Below are 12,986 nucleotides of genomic sequence, written 5' to 3' on the forward strand. Positions count from 1 at the left end.
ATTCTGGTAGTCCACCCCTATAAGGGAGGGGCCATACTGAGGTCACTGTGGATTGAGCCGATCTATAAGTATTTACTATCCTGGGCCTCGGGAATGTTGATAAAACTTGGAATCGGGGCCATGACCAGATGTAAGTCTTTAATCCCAGACAGACTAGCTGGATCCTCCCACCTCCAGCTGGGATTGATTCTAATGAGGTGGGGGAAGGGAGTGAGACTGAGTCTGCAGGTGAGGATCCAGGGGCCTCCACTATAGAGCGTGGGAAGGATGAAGACTCAGGACCCATTTCTCCATTCTTCTCTGCCAGATGTCTCTCAAGTTTATTCCAGCTTTCTTGTGGAAAAAAAAAAATTCTACCTCTAACCTTCATTCTGTTGAATGGGCTTCCCACAGGCTAAGCAAAGAATGAGAGATTGGAAGGACTTGATCTGCGTTCTCAGAGCCTGTTGACATCCCATGGGGTGATCTTCTGCACACTCCATTCCCATCTGGCCACTCCCCGAACCCTCCATTGGTCTGGGAATGCTTTGCCTATTTTTTCCTGTTTATTTTGTTGGCCTCAAATCTCTGAAATGTTTAAAATAAAAAGCATTTTGTGCAACTCCATGATGTTTGGGGAAGACTAATGGACGGGGACTCAAGAGAGATGGGTTTGATGCTGTGCTTTCCCTTTCTGTATCGTGTGACCTCAGACAAGTCACTTAACTGTGCTGAGACTCAGCGATAAGACAAGGGGGCTGGGCTGGTTGACCTTCAAGGCTCCTTGCAGCTTACGATGCACCTGAGGTCAGGGTAGAAGGACTTGCCCTTGCTTTATGTTGCACGGGTCCCAGAACTGAATCTTGCCTCACTGGCTGTGAGAAGTCTGGCAAGAGGCCACTGCGGAATTCTGATGGAGCCTGGCTTGGTAGTAGTGGTTTCTCTCGGGGGCGTGAAGGGCCCTGGAGAATGCAGATTCCATCCAGAAGACTAGCATCTGAGTCTTCCCAGAAGCACACAAGGATTACATTGAATCAGGATCTGGTCTTTATCTTGAAAGGCAATTTGAGCACTGCTGGACGTTCCAAACTGGAATTGTACATGGAAAAATAACATTGGCGCTATAAATTCCTTTCTGCTTTGAAATATGTTGTGTATTAGAAACAGAGAGGTGGTGTTTATGGTGTAACTTAGGGCAATGGGATGGAGTTATGCATTGAGAGCTGAATGATAGGACATGAAGCAAACAAAGTCTCTAAAGTGAGATGTTTTAGAAGATAAAGTAATATTTAATAACTATATAGAGGCTCCTTCCCAAGAGGAACTCACAGATATTAACCTCTCAGACTTCCTGATGCCCTCGAGACACATGAGGAAGGGAGGATGAACCCCTAAAAGCAAGACTCACATAACTAAAAATCCTTTGATTTTCCAAGTTTCTTAGATCCCTAACAGGACAGTCAGTGGGGATTATGTTGTTTCTTTCCCAGGTGCCGGAAAAGCCCCAGCCCGGAAGTGAGGCAGCTGAGGGTCTTCAGATTTCATGAGGCAGGTTATCATTATGTATAAGATGATTGCTCCAAACTGGGTCTGAGCATGAAAAAATCACAGCGCTGCTCCAAGTCCACTCTGTCTGAAATACGTGCACGTTCATGTATGAAGAGCTGAGGGTGTTTTCACACACACCGCGGGCAGGCGTATGGTACCAGCGGCAGCAAGCGAGATTCAGGGCAGATACAAAGCAGAACTTCCGACACTGAGCGTTGCTAAACACTCGGGCTGTCGAGGGATCCTGTTCCCTGGGGACACTTAAAAGTAGGTTGCTTTCTCAATGTGGATGGAACTGGAGAGTGTTATGCTGAGTGAAATAAGTCAATCAGAGAAAGACAAGTATCATATGAGCTCACTGATAATGAGGAATTCTTAATCTCAGGAAACAAACTGAGGGTTGCTGGAGTGGTGGGGGGTGGGAGGGATGGGGCGGCTGGGTGATGGACATTGGGGAGGGTATGTGCTATGGTGAGCACTGTGAATTGTGTAAGACTGTTGAATCATAGACCTGTACCTCTGAAACAAATAATACATTATATGTTAAAAAAAAAAAAAAGAAGATAGCAGGAGGGGAAGAATGAAGGGGGGGGAAACCGGGGGGGGAGACGAACCATGAGAGACGATGGACTCTGAAAAATAAGCTGAAGGTTCTAGAGGGGAGGGGGGTGGGAGGATGGGTTAGCCTGGTGATGGGTATTAAAGAGGGCACCTTCTGCATGGAGCACTGGGTGTTATACGCAAACAATGAATCATGGAACACGACATCAAAAACTACTGATGTAATGTGTGGTGATTAACATAACATAAAAAAAAAAAAAGTAGGTTGCTTTCTTATCTGACAAGGACAGTTTAGGTTCCCAGACTGTAGCCTGGAGAAGCGTTACGTTCCAAGGAGGAGGATGTGAATGTCTTTGTTTTAAAAGCTCTTCTGGTAGCCCTCACTCTCCTTCGGGAAATGAAGCTGGGCTATGCTTCTGAGTTTCCCTGCCCGGTTTTTATACCAGGCATCTCAGAATTTCTGCCGAGGTGAGGATTTGTTGTTCTGGCTCCATGGTGAAAAAGGAACTGGAAGAACAGCCAGGCAGGCAGGGAAACCAGATAACCTAGTTCACTAGAGTCGGGGTCCATCAAGTCCAGAGGCTCTGAGAAGGTTCGTGGCTGATGCCAAATGGGCAGAAAGAGCAGTGAGACTCAGCAGATGTGGATTCAAACTCAGGTTCTGCCGTTCACCAGCAAAAACCCTCAAGGAAGTTACTTCCCTGCGCTTCATTTTCCTTATTTGTAAAATGAGGATATTAATATCTGCACTGAGTACATACTGGGGCTGTCTGAGGGTCGGATGAAGTCATGTCTATGGAAGCATTGCTCCAACCGTGAACTATTATATGTGGCATTGTTAACAACACAGGCAAGTAAGAACCTTACTTTGGCCATGAACCTCAACTTCCTCTTCACTTGACGTTTCAGCTCATCCATGCAAGAGTCACAGGCAGAATGATTTTATTTTTTAAAAATTTCTCATTTCTTTCTCTAGTGCATGTATTAAGAAACAGTGACACAAAGGCGGGCTTCAGGGGGAAAAAGGATGGGAAGGAAAATGGTGTAAATGATCCTCCATATGGATAATAAGACTTCCATCCCTGAAAAACTGAGAATTGACTTTTTTTTTTTTTAGAGAGAGCATGAGCAGGGATGGGGTGGGGTGGGGCAGAGGGAGAGGGAGAGAGAATCTTAAGCAGGTTCCACGCTCAGCACAGAGTCTGACATGGAGCTCGATCTCACCACCCGGAGATCATGACCTGAGCTGAAATCAAGAGTCAGACACTCAACCTACTGAGCCACCCAGGCGCCCCAAACGAATGGACTCTTTCCTACCCTCCCTACATCTTTCCTCCCCAGCACATAAACACACACACTTTCCTGTCAACAAAGCACATATAATGCACACACATATTCTAGGTCCACCAGCTATGACCTTGGGCACATTAACTTTTTTGTGCATCATCAGTTTCCTTAAACGGAAATCATAGTACCCCCCCTTCCCCTGCTTCATAAAGTTCTCATGAGAAATGAAATAAGAAGTTAAAGTTCTTAGAAGAGTGCCTGGCATATAGTAAAAGTGCAATAAATTATTCTCCCCTGTTTTCATTTTATCCTCACAACCCTGTGAGTTGTCAGTTGGTATTATCCCCCATCTTACAGATGAAAAAGTTAGTGACTTGTCCAAGGTGGCTCTGCTTACTAGGAGTTTGAACTCGGATCATTGTTTACTAATGTCTGTCACATAAGAGAAGCATCGGGTAGCCTTAGGGTTAGAACCCAGCCCAGAAAGGGAAAAATTTCTTAGAGTTAAGATGATCTTTGAAAGACCTTCAAATTACTCACCAAGACAGTATTCATGCTTCTATGGACATAGCTTTATAGGATAATTCTTTTTTATTTTTTAATTTTATTTATTTATTTTTTATTTTTTAAAAGATTTTATTTATTTATTTGACAGAGAGAGACACAGCGAGAGAGGGAACACAAGCAGGGGAGTGGGAGAGGGAGAAGCAGGCTTCCCGCTGAGCAGGGAGCCCGACGTGGGGTGTGATCCCAGGACACTGGGTTCATGACCTGAGCCGAAGGCAGATGCTTAACGACTGAGCCACCCAGGCGCCCCTATAGGATAATTCTTAAACATACTAAGATTCTCAAATGATGAGCTAAACTCAGGAAAAAACCAAAGGAAAGTCTATATGCAGCTGCCTGGACATTTAGACCATTCTGCTTTAAAGAAAACCAAAGTATTTCTATTGCCTACAAGATTTCCTCCATGTCGATTTTAAAAAACTAAGCTTTTATACTTAATATATGGCAATGGATTTGTCTATTGTGGACAGATTAACCAATAACAAGGCATCTTACTTTAAGGATTAGGTTCTAAAATTGGTACTTAAATACCATGTGACTCCATTGTATACAGCGTTCTCTGATTTTCGTTGGTGAGGTATAATTTCTTTAAAATCCAGGGATTGTCAGGCTTTGTTAATTATCAATGCAGCAGATAATTTGACCTGTTTTCTAACGTATGACACTGTTTTTCTGAGAACTGACCCCCTTGTGAGCGGAATGAGTGGTATTCCTATGTCATGACCCATGGCCTTCCAGTTTAGAAATAGAGGATGAGTACATGAAACACACCTGACTAATCAAATTCTTCCTCTCAAGGTTCTGGAACTGGGCTTCAATAATGCTAGTCATTCTCTCCTATTCGCTTAAAATAAGGAGCTATACGGGCGCCTGGGTGGCTCAGTCGGTTAAGCCACTACCTTCGGCTCAGGTCTTGATCCCAGGGTCCTAGGATCGAGTCCCGAGTCAGGCTCCTTGCTCAGCGGGGAGCCTGTTTCTCCCTCTGCCCTTACTCCTGCCCACCCCTCACTTGTGCTCTCTCTCTCAAATAAATAAACAAAGTCTTAAAAAAATAAAGTAAGGAGCTATACATTTGAGAGCTAAGGCATCATTTTAGGGTAACCATCTTCAGTAACATATGAAAAGAATCAGAAAACCCTGATCTGCTGGAAAACAATAGGTTAAAGCAAGATGTATAGGGATAAGCAGGAGAGAGAGAGAAGGAGAGAGAGACAGAGGTGAGGAGAGAAAGCGGTTAAATAGGAACTAGGTTACGGGGGGCTAACTTGTACTTTTAATTCCTTGTGAAGTTTAAATATACCAATTGGGTTCGGTTTCTGTGACTACTCCTATAGTCTTTTAAGATGTGTGTGTGTGTGTGTGTGTGTGTGTCTTAAACGAAATTAGTGACACTCTACTTCCATCTTCTATTTTATTTCCTAAAGCATCACAAAGGTGTCCAACCCTTGGCCATTTGGACACAGGAATACCATAGTTATTTCAATTTTTAACACTTGTATTTACTTGAACTTTGGCTTGTAGACTAGAAGAGATCTTGAAAAGTCATCTTGCACATTTCCTTACTTCTAATTAATACTGCATCTTGCCCATTCCAGATAGATCTCTCCTATTTTTAGTAAAGTCCAGGTAGTGGAATTCTATACTGTTTGGTAGTAATTCATTTTTAATGTAAAACAGCCCTCGTAACTAGGATGTATTACCTCCCGTGCAACATAAGTAATTCTGATTGCAATGACTCATGTTTCCCAGCCAAACCACGGGGCAAAATCTGTTCACACAAGAGTAACAAAATGGTATTTCTTCACATCTGTTGCCACAATTTTAGGAATTTCAGCCTTACTTAAAACTCTATCAAATAGGTCTGAGAGTCTCCAAGAAATTTTTTCTGTGTACTCCACGAATTACTCCTCTCAGCTTTGAAGTGACATTTGCCTTTTCTTTCCTTCCAGCCACGCTTCCTGTAGCAATGGCTGTCGTCAGGCCTGAGGAAACATACCCTTCTCCCCCAACCTGAACTGTCTCCCAGAAAAGGAGGCTTCAATCTGATAATTCCTCTTAATGCTTTAAATGTCCCCCAAATATTTTGGTAAAACATCACTTTCAGCTTTTCCTTGCCTTCTTTTTTTTTTTTTTTTTTTTAATTTTTTTGGTAGCATCTTCTTAGAGTTCAAGGTTAGACCCCAGATTCGGCCGAGAATAACCTGAGTGATAGACATGGTGTTTTCCTTAGAGCTCCTCCTCACTTTTGACACAGCTCTGTTGCACTTGGGACTGTCTTTCGCCCCTTGGTACTCTCTTCACCAGTGAATTGATTCTTCCCAGGAGCCTGCTTGGTCCACAGGCCAGTGGACACCTGACAGAGCTGCCCGTCCTGCCTCAACGCACACCGCCGGGTCTGGGCTCTGGAAGCACCATCACTGGCTCACGCTGGCATCCTAGTTGTACACACATGTGGACAAAAAATTCTGCCAATGGAGCAGAACCACCTTAGATACTGGTGATTGGGGATACATCCTTATAGGTAGCTCTTCTTTATTAGGTTCCCGATTTATGAAATTATTACCCTGTTTTCCACATTTGACCTGTGGTCTTACCACATCTGTGAAATTATAGGTCATCCTATGGGTGCGTTCTTTACGGTAATGCCAAAGAGGGAAACTACTATAGACAGAGATATTTGCGGAGGATTCTAGGACCATTTCTATAACCAGATATCTGGAGTTGTCTTAAGCAAGCACCCAGCCAAGTGCCCCTAAGTGCTCCATATACATTTACTGAGTCAAGCCAAGCATGCTGGCCTGAGTCACCCTTAGACCTGACCTCAGAATTTCAAAGTTAATTGAAGAAGAGCCTTCTTACGAGGTTGATCTCGCCTCTTTGTAAAATAGCCCCAGTTCTAGTTTTTTCTCTTGGGTCTTGTTTTCTGCCCATGGTCCTCTCTGTGGCTGCCCTCTGAGCCACCTCCAGCTTCTCCGTGTCCTCTTCTGTGTGAGGCACAGCCACGAGTGGCCACCTTCTGACTGAGCGTAAGGGCCTTGGGAGGACTTACCACTGACAGCATGGCTCTTCCTGGCCATCCTGGTGGAGGTCTCCTCCCTCCCCATCCCTCTTATGAAGTATCTTCTGCTCCACACTTACTGGGAGAATGTCCTTCCACGGTCCCCTTTCCCTCTCCTTTTCCTGTGTGCCTCTTTTCTCGCTCCTCTCAGGGGCTATGCAATACCAGAGTGGCTGCCCATGCACCAGCAGAGAAGAGATGGTTATAGCTCGAGAGCCCAGGGGAAGGAAGTCTCCCTGGGAGGGGGCCACCTCTCAAGGGTGGGTTAGGTCTTCATCAACTCTCTGTTGCCATCTACCCTCCTCCACAGATCCCTTGACCTTGAGTCTCCGCTTGCCCTGCCTTCCCTGTGCTCACAGACAACCAGGACCTCCAGGGTGGCCAAAGCCCGGGTTTGGTCAGAAGTGACCTGGGCTCAGAAGGGTTAAGGAGAGGAGCCTTGATGGATGGAGAAGATTATTAGGTATCTTTGAGGTTGCCGAGGAAGGGCTTTTCCCTGTCATCCAACACTCCCCTTTCACATGATCTCTGGCCATGGCCACGGATAGGAGGAGGGGAAAAGGAGGAAAAAGGAAAAAAAAAAAGGTTTTCAAAATAATTTTGAAAGTCCTTGTACACGCTTGTGTTTCCATCTGGCAGCACGAATCCAGGACAGCCATAGACCCTCAGAGGCAACAACCAACTGGGAATTGAGTGGAAAAAAATAGGAATCCTAGACCCGCAAACTGTCCAGTTTTTTTGGTGGGAGAGGGAGTGGGGGGAGGGATTAAGTCAAATCTTTTTGGGGGAGGGCTCAGCTCTGGGCTTTCAGGGATAAAACACTAAAGATCAACTCCATGTGTGTGACCCAACTGTCCTGGAAATTTCAACTGGAAGAGAATCCAAACCTTAAGTTGTGCTTATAACTTCAATCCAAGTAAGAAAAATGAGGTTGGGGGGGCACAGGGTGGGGACCAAGTCTTAGGTGGTGGGGGAGGGCTTGGGGATGGATGTGGTGGGGACAAGGCGGAAGAGAGCTATGTCTTTAATTCTGTCCTATGGTTATACATATTTTTTCTTCTATGAATGGGTTTTGCTGTAAATTATAGCTTTGCCCGTGGTCCCTTGGGTCAAAAGAAATAGTCTCTAAACAGAAAACAGCTCTGATTGGTGACTTTCCTTCTTCCCTCCCCAACCCCCTTCCTAATTGAAACCAAATGTGCAATATATTGGATGCTGGGATCCCTGGCGCTCTCCCAGGAATCCTCAGAATGTGAGGTTTCTCTCAAAGCATCTTGCATCAGCCTGTGGATGTATGCCTACTGCCGGGCTCCTTCACCGGCAAAGTAGAAAAAGAAGCGTTTCACAACAAATTCTTTTTTTTGGGGGGTTGGGGGGCACGTAGTGGATTATAACTCTGTTTTCTTCTTTCCAAATCTGTGTACTTCTGGATGAACGTAAGTTATGTGTTTTTGTTTTTCTTTCCTTTTTTTTTTTCTTTTCTAAAAACGAAAGCTCTGAATATGCTTCTGATGTCTCAGGAAAAGTTTTAAAAAGGAGGCAGAAGGGGGTTTCAAGCCAGGCGAGGAAGGGAAGGGAGTGGGGCACCATAGACTCGAGAAATCTAAGATCTCACATTTTTTGTCGGGTGGGGGGTGGTCCTGGATTTATATTTACAGAGGGAAGAATAAAGAACACTAAACCAAAGAAGATGGGAGCAAAACAGACGAATCCATGGAGCTGCAAGGTCCAATAAACAGCCTTAGCAGGGTTGAAACTGTTGGCAGGCAGGACAGGCTGATTGCAGAGCTGGTTTCCTTCGGCATGGACAAAGCGGAGAGGGGGAGCAAGGTTTTTAGGCGTTTAGTAGTGGCGTTTGAGGGTCCCGAGTTTTGGAGAGGACAACTTTTTGTACTTTCGTTTTCTCAGCAGTGTCGCTGACTTCCTTGTGCGAAGGGCAACTTGGGACGAGGGGTGCCTTCACCGTGAGGTTTGGGGTGGCTCGGAGGGGGCCTGCGTGGAGGGGGCACTTTCCACCCTGCCTGGCTGGCCCGGGGTGCCTTTCCCTTTGTTATCCAACGACTTGGGACAGTTTGCAGTTGGGACCTCTGCGTCCTGGCCGAGGTTCCAGAGTCCCATCCAGGGAGAAAGAGAGTTTTTCCAAGTGGCTGAAACTCTCTGGCCAGCTGGCGGTTTGAGGCGGGAGGGAGCTCACACCATTCAAGCCAGTGGGGGGTCAGCACCATTTTGCCGACTGCTTTCTGCGTCCTCTCCCTAGAGGAACGCAGAGTTAGAGCTCCGGGAAGAGCTTGAGAGACCCATCTGGCCCCTCATTTTGCAGATGTCAGAAATGGTAGCAAGGAACTGACAAGATCAGGGACGCACAGCGTGGTGGTGGGGCTCCAGTATTGGGCCTGGAAATGAAATTGGGGCTTTCTTTGCTGCCAATCTAGTGCTCCTTCCACACCTGCCTCTACTTTCTTGTTCGTTTCATGGCTGAGATAATGGAGGCACTTTAATGAACAAGTCCCCTCAAGGACCTTAGTTACTTGACGGGAGGATGCTAATGGTGGTTCATCAGCTCATGGCATCTATGGTCATACCGTTGAGCCTTGAACAACAGGGGTTCAGGGCGCCGACTGCTACACCGTCAAAAATTCACGTCTAACTTTTGAGTCCCCCAAAACTTAACTATGAATAGCCTACTTTTTTTTTTTTTTTTTTTTTTTTTAAGATTTTATTATTTTTTTGACAGAGAGAGACAGTGAGAGAGGGAACACAAGCCGGGGGGTGGGAGAGGGAGAAGCAGGCTTCCTGCAGGGCAGGGAGCCTGATGCGGGGCTTGATCCCAGCACCCTGGGATCATGACCTGAGCTGAAGGCAGACGCTTAACGACTGAGCCACCCAGGCGCCCCTGAATAGCCTACTGTTGTCCAGAAGCCTTGCCGATAACAAATAGTTGGTGAACACGTAGATTGTATGCTACATGCATGCATATGTGTGCACATTATATGCTGTATTTATATAGTAGTGGAAGCTAGAGAAAAGAAAATATTATCAAGAAAATCATAAGGAAGAGAAAAAAACATTAGCAGTACTGTACTGTATTTATTGAAAAAAATCTGGATTAGCAGACCCACACAGTTCAAACCCCTGTTTGTCGAGGATGAACTCTATTTGGTTGTGTGTGTGTAGAAAATAAAGAAGCTAACATCTGAGTACTTACTATCACCGGGCTTCACATTCAGAACTTTCTTTATATGTTTGATGAATTTTTACATTTCTGTAAGACAATTCTTCTTTTATAAGTAAGGATATTAAGGCTTAGCAAAGTGGAGAGAGTTGCTCAAGGAAGTGCAGCTAATCAGCTTGAAATTCATGTACGCCTGACTCTAAAACCTGTGCCCTTTAAAAAAAAAAAAAATCATTTGCATTTTACTTTTTTAAATTGAGGCATAGGACGTAATGACTGGATATTTGTATACATTGCAAAGCGATCGGCTCACTAAGTTCATTCACCCTCTGTATCCTCACTTTGTTACCCAAGACCGTCTTCTTGCGATGAGAGCTAAAATCTGGGCTTCACGTCTCGAGGCGATAGTGCCCCCCTCACTCCTCCACACACACATTTGGTTACTTCCCCAGTCGAATTCCACATTTCCCTCCATGACCAGGAGGTGAAGGTATCAGGCGAGGGGGCAGCGGGGATTGTCTCGTGGAGATCGGGTCTCTGCACGTGGCTGAGTGTTTATCCGGGTGCCAGAAGGGGGCTGCAGGTGGGCATCTCTGTGCGCTTGGAAAATACTTAACTCTGTTATGCAAGGAGCCTGGGATTTAGAGTCAGAAAAACCAAGTTCAGGTTCTGGCTCTACTTTTTACTCCTGGCAGGGTTGCTTTCCTTTCCTGCACCTTGGCCTCTGTATTTATTATGTGGGAATAAGGGCAATATTTTTCAGTATTATTGTTTGAAGAGATATTGGATATGAATGAGTTCTGGAGCCTGGGAAGGGCTTAACCATACCCGTTCTGATAATGATGATCATTCTAAACCCTGGAACGCAACGTGGGGCGGCCTCTGCCATGCTGGTTGTGGCAGCCAGGGCTTGTGTTGGCGGGAGGGCGGCTGTATTTGGCTGTGTATACAACTCTGAAATGGGAGGCCCCAGTCCCCACGTCCATCTCCTTTGGGTGGAGGCCATCCCTCCTCCTGGGGAATATTTCCAGGGTTTCTTTCTGAATCTCCCCTCTGGTGGCCTGGCTTGGCCATTACTCCTCACCCAAGGAAAGTGGTGGGGGGCTGGAGGACACCATGTTGTTTGGGCATCCCCTGCTTCGGTCCGCACCCCCTCTAACCAAGAGGGGAGTGTAGTCAGGAGCTGTCCCTTGGTTTCTCCTCAAAGGAGATCGGCTTTTGAGGAGCTTCATGTCTAGCTGAGGGTAGATCCTTGACCCAAGACTTTCTTGTCCCGGGCAGGTGCATCTCACCTGGTCATTTACTTCGCGTTTCCCTTTCTGTGCCTGTAGTCAGAAGGAATGCAGCCGCTCCAGGGGGTGGGGCAGGCGGGCCAACGGGCAGTGGGGAGGGCCCTGCCTCTGCTTCGGGTCCAGATCTGCTTGCTTTATAAACACCAAAGGTAAGGAAAGCAGGGGAAGGCATTTTCAGAATCTTTTACTAAGAATCCTCAAATTGAAACTTCCAACAGCATCTGTATCTGTGAGATAATAGAATATGCGTATTGGTCTCTGCCCCTGGCTCTTGGCACAGGGATCCCAAAGTCCTCCTCGTTTTCTAAGAGCATGATAAGAGCACTGGGGGCATTTTGGTTCCAGGCTTTGGTCTCTGACTCTGGTTCCTGACACAGAGCTCCTAAATCCCTCAGAATTTCCTGGGTGATAGGAATGTCCTTTGTTCTAGTGAGGTGACTCTGGGGGGGCTCCTGGATAGGGTCTGGTCACCAGAAAGACTGAGCCCTGATTAGAAGCCTGGAATTTTCAGCCCCACCTGCTGTCCTCCAGGAAGAGGAGAGAGGCTGGAGGGTGAGTTAATGATCCATCATGCCTATGTGATGAAGCTTCCATGAGAATCCCCAAAGTATGTGGTTTGGGGAGCTTCCGGGTCGGTGAACACATCTATATACTGGGAGGGTGGCACGCCCCGACCCCACAGGGACAGAGGCTCCCGTTCTCGGGACCCTCCCAGACCTCACCTATGTATCTCTTCTGGCTATTCATCTGTATCTCTTATCATATCCTTCTTTATTTTTTTTTTTTTAAGATTTTATTTATTTATTTGACAGAGAGAGACACAGCGAGAGAGGGAACACAAGCAGGGGAAGTGGGAGAGGGAGAAGCAGGCTTCCCACCGAGCAGGGAGCCCGATGTGGGGCTCGATCCCAGGACTCTGGGATCATGACCTGAGCCAAAGGCAGACGCTTAACGACTGAGCCACCCAGCCACCCCCATATCCTTCTTTATATAATAAACTGGTAAATATAAAGGTTTTCCCTGAGTTCTGTGAGCTGCTCTAGCAAATGATCAAATCCAAGGAGGGGGTGGTGGGAACCTCTGATTTGTAGCCAATTCAGACAGAAGTTGTAGACCTACTGTGTGCAGTTGATGTCTGCACTAGAGGGGGAGAGTCTTGTGGGACTGAGCCCTTCACCTGAGGGGTCTGCACCAACTCCAGGCAGTTTGTGTCAAGAGTTTCTGGGTGCGGAAAACCCACACAGCTGGTGTCGGAAGTATTGTGAGTGCACGAGTGGAGGAAACTGAGTTTTTCCTAGATGGTGTCTGAGCACAGAGTGGGAGCATCATCCAAAGGAGCCCCATTAGCCCCCACTATCCTCCAGCCTCTCTGTGAACTGTCTTCTCTTCTTCTACAGTCCCTCCCTGGACTTTAAGTCAGATGAATTACCCATCACACATAAAGAATATAGTTCAGACTTTTCCATATGATTGCATTTCTAATAGACATGCTGAAAAATGAGAGTGGTTGCCCCCCCACCTT

General features: G+C 46.2%; 1 protein-coding gene across 3 annotated transcripts in view; it reads left to right on the forward strand.

Moving 5' to 3' along the window:
* The window catches only part of DDR2 (discoidin domain receptor tyrosine kinase 2), a 189,050-nt gene that overhangs the window by 29,203 nt on the left and 146,861 nt on the right, over positions 1 to 12,986 (forward strand). The window contains exon 1 of one of the 3 annotated variants that reach the window (XM_032422047.1): positions 7,859 to 7,916. The exons of 1 other annotated variant lie outside the window; for it this stretch is intronic. The gene's annotated coding sequence lies outside the window, so the exon portion shown is untranslated. Of the gene's footprint in view, positions 1 to 7,858; positions 7,917 to 8,222; positions 8,437 to 12,986 lie in introns of those variants that run through there. One more of the 3 variants, XM_032422045.1, reaches the window with a different exon arrangement.

This window comes from Phoca vitulina, unplaced genomic scaffold (assembly GCF_004348235.1).
Source record: "Phoca vitulina isolate PV1807 unplaced genomic scaffold, GSC_HSeal_1.0 scaffold26, whole genome shotgun sequence".
Lineage (NCBI taxonomy): Eukaryota > Metazoa > Chordata > Mammalia > Carnivora > Phocidae > Phoca > Phoca vitulina.